Consider the following 19,448-nt stretch of genomic DNA (forward strand, 5'->3'; position numbering starts at 1 on the left):
TGTAAATAATATTTGTAAATATATACTGTATGCACTTTTGACATTCTTTATGGCAATAGGATTACCCTTTAACATATATGTATGCTTGTGGAGACTTTCTTTCGGATAACACTGCTCCGGCCCTGACATCTGAAGCATCTACCTCCAGGGTAAAAGGCAATCCTGGATCGGGGTGCACGAGCACCAGAGCTGAGTCAAAGGCATTCTTTAACTTCTCGAAGGCGTGGATGGCATCAGAAGACCACAGTTGGCTCCTTTCTATGTTAATGATGTAATGGGTTCCACTACGGAAGAGAAGTTCTGTATGAACCTACGGTAATAGCTGGCGAACCCCAGGAATCTTTGTATGGCTTTGAGGGTTGTGAGCCGTGGCCAATCCAATACTGCTTTCACCTTGGCAGGATCCATTGCTAGGCTGGTGTCGGAGATGATGTTGTCTAGGAAGGACATCGTGGTCTGGTGAAATTGACACCACCCATTTTGCGAACAGGTGATTCTCTCAGAGACGTTGGAGTACCTGTTTGACATGGGCAGGATGATCCCGTGGTTTTGGAGAAGATTAGTATGTCTTCTAAATACACAATTGGTCGAGAAGATCCCTAAATTAACGAAATCTTGGAATACTGTGGGAGTGTTACAAAGACCAAACGGCATGACCAGGTACTGGCTGTCCCGAGTATTAAAGACCATCTTCCACTCATCTCCTTGACGGATTTTCAAGAGGTTGTAAGCCCCCCGTAAGTCCAATTTTGTGAAAATGGTGGAACCCTGGAGCATGTCATAAAGTTCGGTAATAAGAGGTAGCGGGAACCCATCCTTCTTCTTCACGAAGAAAAACCCAGCACCTACTGGAGACGAGGATTTTCGAATAAAACCTCTCTGGAGATTCTCCTGGATGTACTCCTTCATTGCTTTGGTCTCTGGAGGAGATAATGGGTAGGAACATCCTCATGGAGGTACGGAACCGGGACTGGGTAATAGGTCGATGAGGCAATCGAATGACCGGTGGGGGGGCAGCTCCTCGGATTGGGCCTTATTGAAGACATCTTGAAATTTGGAATATTTCTTATGAAAAAGAGAGGTTACCTTTTCAGATATAGAGGCCCCGCACAGGGCTTTGGAAGCGATTCTGGAAGCAGTAGGAGCTCAATTGAAACGATTGCGCCTCTGTTCAGTCAATCCGAGGGTTGTGCCGCTTGAGCCACGGGAGACCCAGAATAACGTCCACTGTAGGTGTATGAATGACGTCTAACTGGATTGATTTGGTGTGGTCGTCTCCGGTCTGCAGTTCAAAGGGGATAGTCTGGAGAGAAATAAAAGCGGGTTGTAAGGGGCGGCCATCAATAGCCTCCAGGCCGACGGGATGACTCTTACAAACCAAAGGAATTTTATATTTTTCCACACACCCCTGGTTGATGAAATTCCCACCTGACCCAGAGTCCAGAAAGGCCCGAGTAATGGCCTTGAAGGTGTCGCCAGTTAGGGTGATGGGTATCATGTCTAGTTGGCATTTGAGGAGGACAAGCGGACATAGTTCCCAGTGAGGTCCTCCCGGCTTTCACTGGGATTTTGGCGTTTCACGACTTGTGGGGACAGGTGAGTACCTGGTGACCAGTATTTCCGCAGTACAGGCAGAGTCCGGCATCACGTCTGCGCTTTTTCTCCCCTTGTGACAATTTGTTGCCTGCGAGCTGCATGGGTTCCTCCGGGTCCTGAAGCGGATGTTTAAGACCCTGCGTAGTGGTTGTGGGAAGACTGGGTACATGACTTGCATCGCGTTCTCTCAGCTCTTCTCTCCTGTAGCCTTATGTCCATTTGGATGCATATTCCGATGATTTCCTCAAGGTCTTTGGGGCATTCCTGGGCAGCGAGTTCATCTTTCAGATTCTCGGAGAGTCCTTGCCAGAATGCCGCCGCCAATGCCTCATCATTCCAGCCGGTCTCAGCCGCTATAGTTCAGGAATTCGACCGCGTACCGGGCCACAGGACGGTTGTATCAATTCAAACTGGATATCACATTGATTCAGGAACATGTGACAGCCAAGCGGATCACCGCCATAGCGGTTGGGTGTAGGGAGTCGCGGCTCGGAGGCTGCGTCTGTGGGCATGGCTGCGGGGGCAGACTCCACTGATGGAAGAGGATCAGCAGGGATACATGGTGCCCGACTAGTCATAATTTGTACAGTCCGTTGGAGTTGCTCCATCCGATGACTGTTCTGATCAAGAAATGTCTCCACTTTTTTAAATGTCTGAGTGCAAGTTCAAGGCTCGAACCACTTCAGCGGGGTCCATGTTTGTGGCACTGAGCATTCTGTAATGAGTGCTCACCACAAACTAGACAGGACCGCAGGGCTGAGTTGGGGATGTTGATAGCCACCGACCTTCAACCGCGCAATCTCGTCCGGAGAGCAGAGTGGTAGTCGTGTAGCTGGGTCAGAGTAGGAGAGGACAGATTGGTCGTAATACTCGCTGTGATATAGAATTGGAGAAATCGGATAGTCGTTGCGCGGTGTCGGGGTCCAGGAGTTTAGAAGGTAGAATCGTCGTTATCCGTAGCCGTGGTCAAGGGGTCAGAGAAGGCAGGAGTCCGGATACAAGCTGAGGTCAAAAATACAAGAAGCAAGACAAGGCAAAGGCAGGGCAGCAGGATACTGGAGGCAAGCACAAGTATATAAAAAGAGTTTATGCTCAGCCAGTTTGTAGCAGGGCTGGCTGAGTATTTAAAGAACAGACAGTTAATGATAGTAGAGCACACAGCTGCAGAGTAATGAACGAGAACCGCACCTAGACATATTCAGTCCACTGGTAGACAGGGGCGGGGTGGAGTGCAGATGTGGAATAATTGCTGATAGAGTTAACCACTCGTGTGCCCATGGTAGCGCGGCGCCTGCGTGTAGCTTGTGTGCAGGGCGCCTCACCCGTGATGTCATGGGGCAGAGGCTGAGCGAGATCCGTGCGTGTCACACCTGTATGCCTGCCTGGCTAGACCCCAGTACTGAGGTGGGAACGGTATGATACCACACACCCACAGCAGTGGGAGCAAGCCCGGAGTGTGGTATGGCGTTGCTGGGCCTGTAGGAATAGTTGTTAGATTATACTTGCAACGCTTGGGGATGTCCGTAAGAATAGTCGTGTCCGTGTGCCAATTTTCAGGAGTCCAGAGGTTAGAATCGTCAGAGTATAAGCCAGGTCCTAGGAAGCCAGAGGTAAGCAAAGTAGTACAGTATGCGTAGCAGGGTTCAAAGGGATACCAGAGAGCAGAGTAGTCCAGGACAAGCAGGGGTCAAAGCCAGGGAAATACAAGATAACACAGGAGCAGGAAACAAAAGGAACACAGAGGGAGCACAGCATAGGTCAGGTACACACAAGGAACTATGCAGAGCGAGAAAGAAGTGGACAGACAGGGGTTATAAAGGAGGGCATACCAATAGGAGAGAGGGGAGGAGTAGAGAGAGAAGTGGGAGATGACAGGGATAGGGCAGGGAGAGAGGAGGAGGAGACAGAGGGGGCAGTCAGGGGAATGACCTGGAGGGCTTGGGAGGCGGAGACATGGGGAACAGGATAAGAAGAGCATGTGCACGCACCCTCTGTAAGCTGGGGATGCGCGCGCACAGGTTGCAACACAGAGAGGGACCGCACGGAGCAAGGGAAGGACGCAGGAGGAGCACGAAGCCCAGAGAAGGGGAACGCGCGCGTGACCTGCGACCGCGAGACGGCATGCAGAGGCAGAGAGGAGGGAGCAGGTGTGTCAGGGAGACCAGCAAAGGAGCGTGTGCGCGCGCCCTCTGTGGGCTGAGGGAGCGCGCACATCGGACATGTCACCAGGCACGCGGAACGCCGCGCTGCGGGCACCACGCAGGGAGGAGGCAACGGGACGGATGCCACCACAGGGGAAGGTAATGCGGGCACCACGGGAGAGAGGGAATAGGGAGGATCATAGGAGGGACTCAGGGACCGCGTGGGTGTGCGAGGCCTGCGGGGAATGCGCTGTGTCAAGGGGAGAGAGGTGGAAGGCAAAGGAGAGGAGTGGGAAGGAGTAGAAGGGGCAACAGGAGATGGGAGAGAGGGACAGGGAATGGAAGGAATCTCCTGAGTTGTCACAGTATCCCCCCCTTGAGGATCAATCTCCGAGTGATCCAACCACGGCTTGAGGGGAAATTTCTGATGAAATAGAGAAAGTAGCCTTGGGGCGTGGATGTGATGTGCAGGTACCCAGGAATGTTCCTCAGGCCTGTAGCCCTTCCAGTGTACCAAAAACTGCAGTCTATTTTTAGACAGACGAGAGTCGATGAGAGACTGTATTTCGTACTCCTGTTGGCCCAGGGTGGACACTGGATTGGGTCTCCGAGAGGGGTCCGGGAAATGGGGACTGGGAATGAATTCTTTAAGGAGGGAAACATGGAACACGGACGGAACCTTCATTGTGGGAGGAAGATCGAGACGATAAGCTACTGGATTAACCTTCTCTAAGATTTTGAATGGTACCAAGAATATAGGGGACAGTTTGGGTGAAGGGGTTTTGAGCCTAATATTTTTGAAAGACAGCCACACCAGATCACCAGGTTTGAAGGAAGGACCCCTTTGACGGTGGCGATCTGCCTTGGTTTTTTGTTTGGCAACCGCAGACTTTAAAGACTTGAGGATTTTTTTCCAGGATTCTTGTAAATTGGTGATATGAGAATCGGCTGCAGGAACACCAGAAGGAGAAGGTGAGAGAGGGAGACTACTAGGGTGGAAGCCACAGTTGATAAAGAAAGGAGACTACTGAGTAGACTCGTTCCTGAAGGAATTTATGGCAAATTCGGCCCATGGTAAAAGATCCACCCAGTTATCTTGTGAGTCTGAAATTAAGCATCTTAGATACTGTTCAAGAGTTTGGTTCATCCTTTCAGTGTGACCGTTGGTTTGTGGATGGTATCCAGAGGAAAACAAGAGAGAGATACCCAATCTTTGGGAGAATGCCCGCCAGAATTTTGAGATGAACTGAGACCCACGATCCGAGACAATAAAAATGGGGATGTCTCTTTGGAGAAGATGTCTGCCAAGGTGGCAGAGTTGGGAAGACCCTTGAGGGGAACAAAGTGTGCCTGCTTCGAAAACCTGTCAACCTCGACCAAAATAGTGTTCATCCCCTTGGAAACAGGTAGCTCAACAATAAAGTCCATCGAAATGTGTTTCCAGGGTTGTTCAGGGATGGGAAGTGGTAGAAGAAGTCCAGAAGGTTTATGATGGAGAGTTTTACTCTGGGCACATACAGGACAGGCGGAGGTAAATTCGAGAATGTCTTGATTCATCTTAGGCCACCAAAAAGCCAGTTTAATGAGATCTGCCGTCCTTTTGAAGCCTGGATGACCAACTGCTCTAGAGGAATGACCCCAAAGTAACACTTTATGGCGAAAACGGGGAGCAGCGTAGAGACATCCTTCTGGTACCCTGAAACTGCTGGGAATATGCGCTTGTGCCTTGTTGATCTCATCCAACACATCGAAGTTGTTAGCAGAAATTATGCACTTGGCCGGGAGAATAGGTTCCGAAATTTCTTTAGCTTCAGTCTCAGAGGCAAACTGACGAGAAAGGGCGTCCGCTTTAACATTTTTGGTCCAAGGTATATATGAGATGGTGTAGTTGAAGCGGGAAAAGAAGAGTGACCAGCGAGCTTGGCGGGAGCCTAGGCGATGAGCCCTCTCAATATATAACAAATTTTTGTGGTCAGTGAGAATAGCGATTCTTTGGAACCCTCCAAAAGGTGTCTCCATTCTTGGAGAGCCAACTTGATGGCCAAAAGTTCGCGATTACCGATATCATAATTCTTTTCTGCTGCTGAGAATTTCCGTGAAAAAAAAACACAAGGATGGAGTTTCTCTTGGGGAGAAGTCCTCCGGGAAAGAACTGCGCCAGCTCCTACGTCTGAGGCGTCAACCTCCAAAGTAAAGGGGAGGGAGGTATCCGGATGACGAAGGATGGGAGCAGACACGAGCGCCTTCTTGAGAATCTCAAAGGCTGAAATGGCCTCAGGTGACCAGGATGAGACGTCGGCGCCCTTTTTGGTCAAGGCGGTGATGGGAAGAGCAATAGAATATTTTTTTTGATAAACTTCCTGTAATAATTGGCAAAGCCTAGAAAACGTTGCACATCCTTGAGCGAATTAGGGAATGGCCAGTCGAGAACCGCCTTCAGCTTCTCAGGGTCCATGGAAAAACCTTGGCTGGAGATGATATAGCCTAGGAAGGCCATGGAAGCCTGGTGAAATAGACACTTCTCCATCTTGGCGTAAAGACGATTAGAACAAAGCCTGGAGAGCACAAGTTTGGTATGTTGAATGTGTTCCTCCAGATTTTTAGAAAAAATAAGAATGTCGTCTAGATAGACAATGACAAAAGTTCCCAATACATCACGGAAGATGTTGTTCATAAATTCCTGAAACACGGCCGGGGCGTTACACAGCCCAAAGGGCATAACAAGATATTCATAATGTCCAGAACGTGTGTTAAACGCTGTTTTCCACTCGTCTCCTTCCCTTATACGAATGAGATTATAGGCACCCCTTAAGTCGAGTTTTGAGAAGATAGAGGCCCCTTGGAGACGGTCGAACAGTTCAGAAATGAGTGGAAAAGGATACCGGTTTTTCACCGTGATCTTATTGAGTCTGCGGAAGTTGATGCATGGCCTCAGTGATCCATCCTTCTTCACAAAGAAGAAGCCAGCCCCGGCAGGAGAGGTAGAGTTGCGGATGAATCCCTTTTCCAGATTTTCCTGAATATAAGTAGTCATGGCCTAGGTCTCCGGGATGGAGAGTGGATAAGACTTAGACTTCAGCAGGACAGTCCCAGGGATGAGGTCGACAGGGCAATTGTACGGACGGTGAGGAGGAAGAACCTCTGCTTGTACCTTGTTGAACACGTCCAAGTACTCATAGTACACAGCAGGTAGGGACAACCGATCGGCAGGTACGGAGTCCAGACCGGCAAGCACAACCACGGGAGGATTCGCTGGCACAGCATCTGTGGACGAGGGCCACTGGATAGGCAGAGTACCGGACCAATCAATGCGCGGATTGTGGAGTTGAAGCCAAGGCAATCCTAAAATAATTTGTACGGAAGGGGATTGGAAAACGTCAAAGACAATTACCTCCTTGTGACCATCGGCCAGGGTCAAGGTAAGAGGAATAGGCTCCCAAATGATGAAGGCCGGCTGGAGTGGTCATCCGTCGATGGCCTCAAGGCCAATAGGGCTCTTCCTTCTGACCATGGGAATTTGATTCTCCACTGCGAACTGCTGGTCCAGGAAATTACCGCCCGATCCGGAATCGATGAATGCTTGCACCTTTACGACAAGGTTGGGACCCTCCAACGTGGCCGGTAGCATAAACTTCTTTGGGAGAGCTTTGGAAGGAGAGGGGTTAGGAGAGACAGTACCCAGTAGAAGCCCCTCTACCTTTTCTGGGTGTGCCCGTTTCCCGGCTTCAAGGGACAATTCTGGAGACGATGTTCCGAGGAAGCACAATAGAAACACAGCCTGTTCTGGCGCCGCCGCGCTCTCTCGGTTGCCTGGAGTTGTTGACTGCCAACCTGCATAGGTTCCGGTGCCTCCAGGGCCAGGAGAGGAGTAGTGGGCGACCTGTGAGAAACAACAGAGGGAGAAGAACGGGAACAGTGTCTCTCGTGACGTCGCTCCTGCGTACGCTGATCCATGCGTACGCTCAGGGTAGATGCCCGCAGACCTGGCTAGACCCCAGTACTGAGGTGGGAACGGTATGATACCACACACCCACATCAGTGGGAGCAAGCCCGGAGTGTGGTATGGCGTTGCTTGGCCTGTAGGAAGAGTTGTTAGATTATACTTGCAACACTTGGGGATGTCCGTAAGAATAGTCGTGTCCATGTGCCAATGTTCAGGAGTCCAGAGGTTAGAATCGTCAGAGTATAAGCCAGGTCCTAGGAAGCCAGAGGTAAGCGAAGTAGTATGCGTAGCAGGGTTCAAAGGGATACCAGAGAGCAGAGTAGTCCAGGACAAGCAGGGGTCAAAGCCTGGGAAATCCAAGATAACACAGGAGCAGGAAACAACAGGAACACAGAAGGAGCACAGCATAGGTCAGGTACACACAGGGAAACAGGAACTATGCAGAGCGAGGAAGAAGTGGACAGACAGGGGTTATAAAGGAGGGCATACCAATTGGAGAGAGGGGAGGATTAGAGAGAGAAGTGGAAGACGACAGGGATAGGACAGGGAGAGAGGAGGAGGAGACAGAGGGGGCAGTCAGGGGAATAACCTGGAGAGCTTGGGAGGCAGAGACATGGGGAACAGGATAAGAAGAGCATGTGTGCGCACCCTCTGTAAGCTGGGGATGCGCACGCACAGGTTGCAACACAGAGAGGGACCGCACGGAGCAAGGGAAGGATGCAGGAGGAGCACGAAACCCAGAGAAGGGGATCGCGCGCGTGACCTGCGACCGCGAGACGGCATGCAGAGGCAGAGAGGAGGGAGCAGGTGGGTCAGGGAGACCAGCGGAGGAGCGTGTGCGCTCGCCCTCCGTGGGCTGAGGGAGCACATGCACCGGACGCATCACCAGGTGCACGGAACGCTGCGCCGCGGGCACCACGCAGGGAGGAGGCAACGGGACGGATGCCACCACAGGGGAAGGTAATGCGGGTACCGCGGGAGAGAGGGAGCGGGGAGGATCATAGGAGGGACTCAGCGACCGCGTGGGTATGCGAGACCTGCGGGGAATGCGCTGTGGCAAGGGGAGAGAGGTGGAAGGCAAAGGAGAGGAGTGGGAAGGAGTAGAAGGGGCAACAGGAGATGGGAGAGAGGGACAAGGAGGGGAAGGAATCTCCTGAGTCGTCACAGTGCGGTGACGCCAAGCCTGGTAGAGCAGCGCGTTTCAGTCGCTTTGTCACGGGACACATCATGGATGCGGGGCATAAGCACGGGATGTGCGGTATTCCCCAGCCTGGTAGTGAAACGCGTAAGAGACGGAGGTTTTTTGCACCCATTCCTGTCTGCACCATGATGTTTAAATAAAGGATCTTTTTTACCATACCACTGCTGTCCCGTGGAGTCCTGTTTCTCTGCTGTGCTCTGCATCTCTGCATTCGTGGCTACCTGACCTTGTGAATTAAAGTTGGTCATTCAACAAAGCGTCAATCTGAAAAAATATTTTTTTGACCTTGCTTGTTGTAGATATAAAGAACCAAAATTGATCATTATATATGACTAAAATATATGACAAGCTTGTGTATAACATTTATGTTCAAGAGCCTGTGTTCAGTTGGCATCTGTTTGGAAATGCTTTATGCTTTTGTATTTTTCCTCAAAACTGCTATAGATTGTCAGTTAGTTACTCTCTCAGCAACTGAGAAACTTGTATTCCTGTAACTGAAAATGTTGTGCATAGAAAGCTATACTGCTTCACAGACCCTCAATTTACTTACACCTGACCGCAAAAGAATTCTGCAAAGCTCTTATCAGAATTATGAGGGACAATATATAGCTTTTGCTCTCTTCCCCTGAAATGACTGAACCTTGTTTGTTTTTCAGGTATAAAAGAAGTTGTGTGTTAATTAGTTTTTTGCCAATTTGTAGACAACTAGATACAAATTGTTGATGTATATTTGCCACAATCTAGAATACCTTCTTTATGAGGAATTTGAACATGTTTATTTATTTTGAGAGTAAGCACATATGAATCTATTTACTTGCTTCTGGCACCTCTGCAACTGTCCCATTGTTTTTTACAATCTTTAAAGATATTTCCTCATTTGTAGAAAATGTAAGTTGAATTTATTTCTCTATGCTGTTTAATAATTCTAGACTATGCCATTATTCTCAGCATAAGTGGGAGTGTTCACTCACTTTTTTGTGTTTTTGTTTGGGGGCGTTTCAAGCTTGGTATATGGGTGGGGCCTACTTCACTAGACCAACCCTCGGTTTTGCGTGTAAACAATGGCCAGCAACTAGTGGAGAATGATACTCTGTCACATTAATAACTCCATCAGTAATATGTAGTTATTTGCATAACAAGCACAGATAGTTTTATTTGTCTGAGTCAGCATATATCTGTAACTCTTTCACCATTTATGAGGCACTTAGATATATTTCTTTATTTGTTAACACTGCAAAAGACAAAAATACCCAATGCTACGTCCAATGTGACAGAAAAGACATAGTAAAATACTTAAATGATTGTATTCTCATAAGTAAGGGTCATTTAGTTAAACCTTTTGGCCAAAGCGTTATAATCCTGCAGCCACATCACGGCATGACCACTATGCAGGTCCTAACACTACCTGTGAGTATTCATTTACCTCTACAGTGGAGGGAGAAGTGTATCAATAGACCTGTCCTGCACAGGTACATCGAAAAACCTGCTACTTAAAAAGTGGGGAGGAGTGAGCTTAAACCCAGGAAGGAGGGGCCACCAACTTCCAAACAATTAATACTTGTTGACAATTAATGAACACACAATACCTGCAAGCTCTTACCCCAGCACCCACCACATCGTGTTATATATATATATTTGTGTCAAAAGGAGTGCTCCTGGGCGGGACCAAATGTATACAACAAAAGACAGAAATACCTAATGCTACATCCAATGTGACAGAAAATACATAGTAAAATATTTAAGAGCTTGCAGAGATTGTGTGTTTGTTAACACTGCCACAAGTCAGAAAGGCGTTTCCATGGATATCAGCAGAAAAGTTGCAGCAGTTAACAACACAGCAGTCTGACAGAGAGAGACTGTTGGCAGTGATTAAAATGGCTGTGCGAGCTACAAGTACCTCACATAAAATGTGTATGTAATTTGTGTTTGTCACAACCTCAAGGAGTCGCTGTGTGCCCAAGCAGGGTCCTCACGGAGCTCAAGTAGAACCCAAGGCTGCCTTCACTTGTCAACTAAGTGAACTTAAAGTGATTTGTTACCGGCGCTAACCACACCCAATCTGTGATAAAATAGTGCACAAAATTAAAATTCAAAATAAAATGTGTCAAGGTGATCACTGATCAAATTCTCAACCTTCCAGGAATGTGTACAGATTCCTTTCAATAGTAGCTTGTCCGGGATGGGAAGGGAGCGAAGATAGCAGGGATACACCATGAAAAATAAAAAATAAATGCATACAATAGTGTAATAAGTTCTTTTCAATCTGGATAAAACATGTATGTCTTGGCTCTATAGCAATGCCTACTTACAGCAGGTCAAAAGGTAAAAAGCATTGATCTACACAGCAGGTAGAAAGGTGTCAGGATCTTCAGGAACAACAGCCCAGGTTTACAGCATAAGAAATCAGTACCTCAGCTCAGACGTCAGTAGATGTGAGTGGATCAGAGACATGCAAAAGAAAGGCAGACCATAGTGTCGATCGTGCATAAAATTTATATAAACAAACAACAAATTTTAGGAATTGTACTCACATTGTGTACATAATCATGGTTCACATAAGGCTTTACTTGAGGCAAATGGAGTGCTGGTTCAGTGTGGAGCAGCTCACCGGGGATCTTCTCCTTAGACTCACAACAGACCGGGTGGGAGATGGCGTCTGACGTCACATCCGCTGTTGGGGTGACGGCATCCGGTCTTGGAGGCAAACAGTGGGGGAACTCAGCAACTCTGAAGCCTTCAGTAGAAAGAGCAGCTGCAGCAATGAAAGTGGCTCTACGCGTTTCGTCGTACTAGACAACTTCCTCAGGAGCAATGAATAATTCTCAAATGAGTTGTGGGTTTATATATACTAAACAATTGAACAAATAAGCAATTAACCAATTTAATATAACAATTATATAATTGAAAATTTAAAAGATACACTGGTTCTCCAATAAATAGGTACATAACTCAGTGTTCAAAAAACGGCGCAGTGTTAATACAAATAGGCATTTAAAACAACATCTAAGTAAATAAAATATCTAAGTAAATAAAATTCAGGATCTAATCATGATAATATTCTAGGTGTTTATAGGGAGCCATAACTAATTGGTTCTTATGTACTCACAGAGCAAAAACGAGGGAGAGAGAGGGGAGAAGAATATAAGAGTGAATTAGTAACATATTAGTAACATATTAAGATTGATTAAAATATACACTTATATGTATCAAAAGTAATAAAAATATAAATATACATAAAATATATATAAAAATATAAAAAAACCTTTGTTCATTTAGTAAGTGACCCAATATTGATAATAAAAGGCACCTGACATATAGCTAATGTCAGTGGGAGAGGTCGCAGAAAGGATATGCAGAGATAAGGGGCCCGAGCAGACCGTGCATTAGATAAGAAATGGGATAATCTCAAATTCTGCATTAAGCCCATTTGGCATTAATGTTTTTAATTTGTGTATCCAATACATCTCACGTCTGCTCAGATCTACATCTCTGCTGCGACCCCTCCAGTGTTGTCGCACATGCTCAATGGCAGTGAATTTTAGTCCTTTAGTATTGGAATTGTGGTACTTAGCAAAATGTTTGGACACACTATGTGTTAGTATGCTTCTCCTAATATTGCTGAGGTGTTCTACAATACGTGTTCTGATGGCTCTTTTAGTTTTTCCCACGTATTGTAGTCCACAGGGGCATTCTAATAGGTATATGACATAGTCACTATAACAATTCATATATTGCTTTATTTTAAAGTGTTCTTTGGTTACATTACACATAAAGTTCTTTTTGTCTGTCTGTTTATGTTCACATGCCTTGCACATTGTGCAACCAAAGAAGCCCTCCAGATTCTGAAGCCATCCTTTATTTGTTGTTTCTATCTTTTTTAGGGCACTTGGAGCGACAATACTCTTCAGATTTTGTGCTTTTTTAAAAATTATTTTTGGGTTCTCTGGGAGTGTGCTATTTAAAATTGGGTCACTCTTTAAAACATGCCAATGTTTTCGAATAATTTTACCAATATTGCTGGCATCTTTATTGTAAGTTGTCAGAAAAGCTGTGTCAAATACATTGTTTTTTACTAATGGTGTTATTTCTTTTTTAGGTTCCAATAAATCTTTTCTATCCAGGTTTTTCGCTTTATTGAACGCAGTGTCTAAAATTTATTTCTTATAGTTCTTTTGTTTAAAGCGTGACTCCAAAGTTTTGCACTGTTCTTCAAATACAGTTTCTTCCGTGCAATTCCTACGCATTCTTCTAAATTGGCTATAGGGGACATTATCCATCCACTGGTGATGATGGCAACTTGAACGCAAAATATAATTGTTGCTGTCAACATTTTTAAAAAACGATTTCGTTTTAAGAAGTTTACAGAAATGTGGCACCGCCATGGGAACGAAATTCGCCCCCAGCTATGCAAACCTATTCATGGGTTTTTGGGAGGACCAAAACATCTGGCCCAATGGCATGCTGGGGGAGGGTGTTGTCCTATGGCGGCGCTACATTGACGACATTATATTAATTTGGCAGGGTGACCAAACAGACCTAGACGACTATATAGCAGGTCTGAATAACAATACCATGAATTTACAATTCACCTCGACTTCAAGTAAGTCTTCGATCAATTATTTAGATCTGGTGATATATATTGAAGAGGGTCTTCTTAAAACCAAGTCGTTTTTTAAAAATGTTGACAGCAACAATTATATTTTGCGTTCAAGTTGCCATCATCACCAGTGGATGGATAATGTCCCCTATAGCCAATTTAGAAGAATGCGTAGGAATTGCACGGAAGAAACTGTATTTGAAGAACAGTGCAAAACTTTGGAGTCACGCTTTAAACAAAAGAACTATAAGAAAGAAATTTTAGACACTGCGTTCAATAAAGCGAAAAACCTGGATAGAAAAGATTTATTGGAACCTAAAAAAGAAATAACACCATTAGTAAAAAACAATGTATTTGACACAGCTTTTCTGACAACTTACAATAAAGATGCCAGCAATATTGGTAAAATTATTCGAAAACATTGGCATGTTTTAAAGAGTGACCCAATTTTAAATAGCACACTCCCAGAGAACCCAAAAATAATTTTTTAAAAAGCACAAAATCTGAAGAGTATTGTCGCTCCAAGTGCCCTAAAAAAGATAGAAACAACAAATAAAGGATGGCTTCAGAATCTGGAGGGCTTCTTTGGTTGCACAATGTGCAAGGCATGTGAACATAAACAGACAGACAAAAAGAACTTTATGTGTAATGTAACCAAAGAACACTTTAAAATAAAGCAATATATGAATTGTTATAGTGACTATGTCATATACCTATTAGAATGCCCCTGTGGACTACAATACGTGGGAAAAACTAAAAGAGCCATCAGAACACGTATTGTAGAACACCTCAGCAATATTAGGAGAAGCATACTAACACATAGTGTGTCCAAACATTTTGCTAAGTACACTGGCGACACACTTTATTCGAGCTTGGCTAGTCCCACGAATTCGGGTATACCCGGGTGTATTGAGGTTTGTGACTGTTTTCTGCCCGAGTGCATTGAGTTATTTTCCGGCAGGGATTGAAGCATTTTATTCCCGCTGGCTGCAATACTGCACAGTACATATATATATACTGCATTACAATTCATGAATTTATGCCGTCTGGTAGACACGCGAAGCATTGCAGCCTATTAAATCCTAATCATTATCATTTAACAGATCAGCCGCCCATCAGCCAGGCATGAACCCAGGCTGGGAAGGCAAATGCAACGGGGCTTGCCAGAGGTGAGGAGCGGCGCATTCCAGGTATCTGCCAGGTACATACCGGGTATTTGCTCGAATAAAGTGTGTCGGTGCAGTACCACAATTCCAATACTAAAGGACTAAAATTCACTGCCATTGAGCATGTGCGACAACACTGGAGGGGTCGCAGCAGAGATGTAGATCTGAGCAGACGTGAGATGTATTGGATACACAAATTAAAAACATTAATGCCAAATGGGCTTAATGCAGAATTTGAGATTATCCCATTTCTTATCTAATGCACGGTCTGCTCGTGCCCCTTATCTCTGTATATCCTTTCTGCGACCTCTCCCACTGACATTAGCTATATGTCAGGTGCCTTTTATTATCAATATTGGGTCACTTACTAAATGAACAAAGGTTTTTTTATATTTTTATATATATTTTATGTATATTTATATTTTTATTACTTTTGATACATATAAGTGTATATTTTAATCAATCTTAATATGTTACTAATATGTTACTAATTCACTCTTATATTCTTCTCCCCTCTCTCTCCCTCGTTTTTGCTCTGTGAGTACATAAGAACCAATTAGTTATGGCTCCCTATAAACACCTAGAATATTATCATGATTAGATCCTGAATTTTATTTACTTAGATATTTTATTTACTTAGATGTTGTTTTAAATGCCTATTTGTATTAACACTGCGCAGTTTTTTGAACACTGAGTTATGTACCTATTTATTGGAGAACCAGTGTATCTTTTAAATTTTCAATTATATAATTGTTATATTAAATTGGTTAATTGCTTATTTGTTCAATTGTTTAGTATATATAAACCCACAACTCATTTGAGAATTATTCATTGCTCCTGAGGAAGTTGTCTAGTACGACGAAACGCGTAGAGCCACTTTCATTGCTGCAGCTGCTCTTTCTACTGAAGGCTTCAGAGTTGCTGAGTTCCCCCACTGTTTGCCTCCAAGACCGGATGCCGTCACCCCAACAGCGGATGTGACGTCAGACGCCATCTCCCACCCGGTCTGTTGTGAGTCTAAGGAGAAGATCCCCGGTGAGCTGCTCCACACTGAACCAGCACTCCATTTGCCTCAAGTAAAGCCTTATGTGAACCATGATTATGTACACAATGTGAGTACAATTCCTAAAATTTGTTGTTTGTTTATATAAATTTTATGCACGATCGACACTATGGTCTGCCTTTCTTTTGCATGTCTCTGATCCACTCACATCTACTGACGTCTGAGCTGAGGTGCTGATTTCTTATGCTGTAAACCTGGGCTGTTGTTCCTGAAGATCCTGACACCTTTCTACCTGCTGTGTAGATCAATGCTTTTTACCTTTTGACCTGCTGTAAGTAGGCATTGCTATAGAGCCAAGACATACATGTTTTATCCAGATTGAAAAGAACTTATTACACTATTGTATGCATTTATTTTTTATTTTTCATGGTGTATCCCTGCTATCTTCGCTCCCTTCCCATCCCGGACAAGCTTCACTTGTCAACTGTCATTTTCTGTCCCTTCCAACGGTGTAGGTCTAAGACTCCTCAATTAGATTATAAAATGTCAAAATGATTTCTTCTTTATGCTAAAAGAATCCATCCCGAAATTCAACATCTTGTATGTTTTTTTTGTGAGGAAAAGTCACCGTAAACCATTTCAAATGCTGTGTCCAAGGGAGCTTCCGTGGGAGCCTCAGCAGGCAGCAGCCTTCTCCTAAGCAGCCATCTTAGAATCCAAGTATTTTGCATTATTGTAGTCATTGTTTAATTCTTGTTTTCATCCTTGTTGTGCAGGTTGGGCAGCCTCATGAGCATCAATGTCATGTTTGTGTAGGAACAATTCCGGCTATACTGTAAGGTAATGTAATTCATGCATCCATTTCTTGTAAGGTACTGTATGTGTTGCATTAAATTGTCAATACCTGTACTGTGCTTGTGCAGAAATTCAATGCCACACATACAAGTTATATAGTACGTGCAAGCACAGAAATTCAATAACACACATGTAACATGGTTAGTCTATTCTACCTCTTTTTACCCCTGTCACATAAGCCCTATGCAGTCTACAGTAGGCTATGACAGGCAATCCTGTGGGCTTTTGACCCCCCTCATGCTCCTCTCTGAGTGATTGAAGTGTGGTGGTGACTCATGGCCTATGTATAGCCTATCTGGTATAGGTACAGACCTTGAGCCCTCCCCTTCTGGTTACTCAGAGTGGCAGTGCCAAAGTTAGTCAGTCTGTTCCCCTCCTCCCTGAGGTGTGGGCGTGAGAGCCTTTGCTCTCTGTTGGAAGTGAGAGAGGCCAGTCAGCCCTCATGGTTGGCCAGCCATACAAGATCTGAAGGCTCCAGACTCAGAGAGCAAGAACCATCCAGAAGCTTGGTATACTCTGAGACCTAAGCACCGCTGTGAAAGATCTGCAGTGACTGCTCCAATAAAGAACCCTTTGTTACTTTTTACACCTGCCTGGATTTGAGTCAGTGGGCCTGTGTCTATGATATGTGCTTCAGATGAGACTGCCTCTATAACCCCCTAGAGCCTAATGAAGCTGGAAGCGTTGAACACCAGAGAACGAACCTAGATGACACCAAAAGCCTGTCCTGATCTGTAGCTGCAACAAGTATCTCCTAGAGGGTGGGGGTACATGTGCTACACACTGTGGCAGGACGGTCTCGCGGAGGTGTCAGTAAGACGCTAAACATGATGGGAAAATTTAAACTGTAGTGGTTTATTAGCCACAACCAAATAAAGTACAGGTGCACTGTCCCTTTAAGAAACCAAATTACAGAAAATAAAACCTATTCCCGTTAGGGAAACTAACTCAACTTCTTGAGCCCTTACTAACAGGGCAGCCAGCTAATCTGGTTATGCCCAAAACATGTGCTCCACAAAGTATAACAATAAGGTATAACAATAAAGTCTTATCTGTATTGTAGCTCCAATAGCAAACAGGAATGCCGGTTCAGGGGAGCAGGCTGTGTCCAGCTCCCAGCAATCTTTATCTTTATCCTGGGTTGGGGTCCCTAGCTGGTCCCAGCAGCAAAGCTCCTCGCAGGACTGGGGGACCAGAGCAACAGCTAGGGCTTCCTAGCTGGGAGAAGTCTCTCCACCCTCTTGGGGAAAAACAAGCTCACCTTGGGGTCTATGCACTAAGCAGCGGAAAAATGCATTAGCCAGGTTTTGAACTAGCCATGTTTTTGGCGTGTTAACCTCGCTGTATGCAGGAAGGGCCTAATCCCTGGTGAATGAATGCGCCACCACCATTTCAAAGAATGGCAAGTAACCTGTGGCGAGACAGGCTGCCTGGCGACAAGCTGCCGAGAAGCCATCCCCTGCTGAGATGTGTTTGCAGCAGAGAGAGATCTGCTGCTCTCTCGGCGCAAATATTGGCACATTAAAAATGATTTTAAATACAATTTAATTCATAGTGTACATGTGCAGGGGGTCTCCGGAGCTGAACCGGATTGATTTCAGGTACGGGGACCCCCTGCTTCCCGAGATACAGGCCCCTTTATGAGATGCCGGTATCCCTCTGCATTTAAATGTCCCGATCACGTGACCGCGGAATGTAAACAAAGCTGAGGGATACCGGCACCCCTTAAAGGGGCCTGTATCTCGGGAAGCAGGGGGTCCCCGGACCTAAAACCAAAGCGGTTCAGCTCCGGAGACCCTCTGCACATCTACAGTATGAATAAAATACCCATATCAATAAACAATCATTCCTTACCTTTGCAGCTATGTGCTATGGTAACGAAGCAGCATGAATGTATTTTTAATAATATTGTACAGTGAGAAGGGGGTCCCCTGAGCTGAACCGCATTGCTTTGTGGACCAGGGACCCCCTGCTTCCCGAGTTACAGGCCCCGGTATGTGTCATCAGGTGGCAGTGTCGCCGCCATCTTTATAGCGTCCCATACGCGCCGTGCCCGCTATAAAGATGCCGGTGACACTGTAACCGATGCCCCAAACCGGGGCCTGTAACTCGGGAAGCAGGGGGTCCCTGAGCCACAAATCAATGCGGTTCAGCTCAGGAGACCCCCTGCTTCCGCACAATATTATTAAAATACATAAATGCTGCTTCATTATCATAGTGGATAGCCGCTAAGGCAATGAAGGGGTTAAGGCAGAATAGCATGTTTATTGGGGACATTTACAATCCCTGACTGATATCATCCAGTTTCTTGGCTCCATTTCCTCTCTGAATGAAAAGAGTGAGCTGCTAGTTCTTGGGGATTTTAACTTCAATTGGCTTGACCCTAAAAACCACAAAATTCACACACAAATTAAATCGCTTAACCTATCGCAACTCATTTCCCAACCCACACGAACAAACCTGAAATCGCACAACCATTCCTTGCTTGACTGGATTCTCTCCTCAAATCCCAGCAGAATCCAATCCTCTGGCATCCTTCCTGACATTTTCAGTGACCACGCAATAGTGTACTGTGTAAGGAAAGTTTAACCGCCCCAATCAAGCCCTAAAGTTCTCCTCACTAGAACATTTAGAAACTTTAACCCACAACAGTTTCTGGATGACCTTACCCACTGCCCTTGGCACAGAATCGATTTAATTCCCGACCCTGATTCCGCGCTTGACTATTTCCAATCCGAGTTCTTAAAACTCTGTGATACCCATGCTCCACTATGCAGAATAATGGTACGGGGTGCCCACCTTCCATGGGTAACACCTGACCTTATAGCACTCTACCAGTTCAGGGATGCCTTGTGGAAAAGCCACAAAGTAACTGGCACTACCAAGGATCTCAATCACTACAGATGCCTACGGAACATGTACACAAGGCAAACAAGGCTTGCAAAA

General features: G+C 45.5%; 1 protein-coding gene across 3 annotated transcripts in view; it reads left to right on the forward strand.

The window, feature by feature from the left end:
• The first annotated feature begins 16,423 nt into the window (after positions 1 to 16,423).
• Positions 16,424 to 19,448, forward strand: part of SLC25A48 (solute carrier family 25 member 48) — a 138,604-nt gene continuing 135,579 nt past the window's right edge. For 2 of the 3 annotated variants that reach the window (XM_075601195.1, XM_075601194.1), the window contains exon 1: positions 16,424 to 16,487. The gene's annotated coding sequence lies outside the window, so the exon portion shown is untranslated. The remainder of the gene's footprint in view (positions 16,488 to 19,448) is intronic. The other variant, XM_075601197.1, reaches the window with a different exon arrangement.

This window comes from Ascaphus truei, chromosome 5 (assembly GCF_040206685.1).
Source record: "Ascaphus truei isolate aAscTru1 chromosome 5, aAscTru1.hap1, whole genome shotgun sequence".
Classification (NCBI taxonomy): domain Eukaryota; kingdom Metazoa; phylum Chordata; class Amphibia; order Anura; family Ascaphidae; genus Ascaphus; species Ascaphus truei.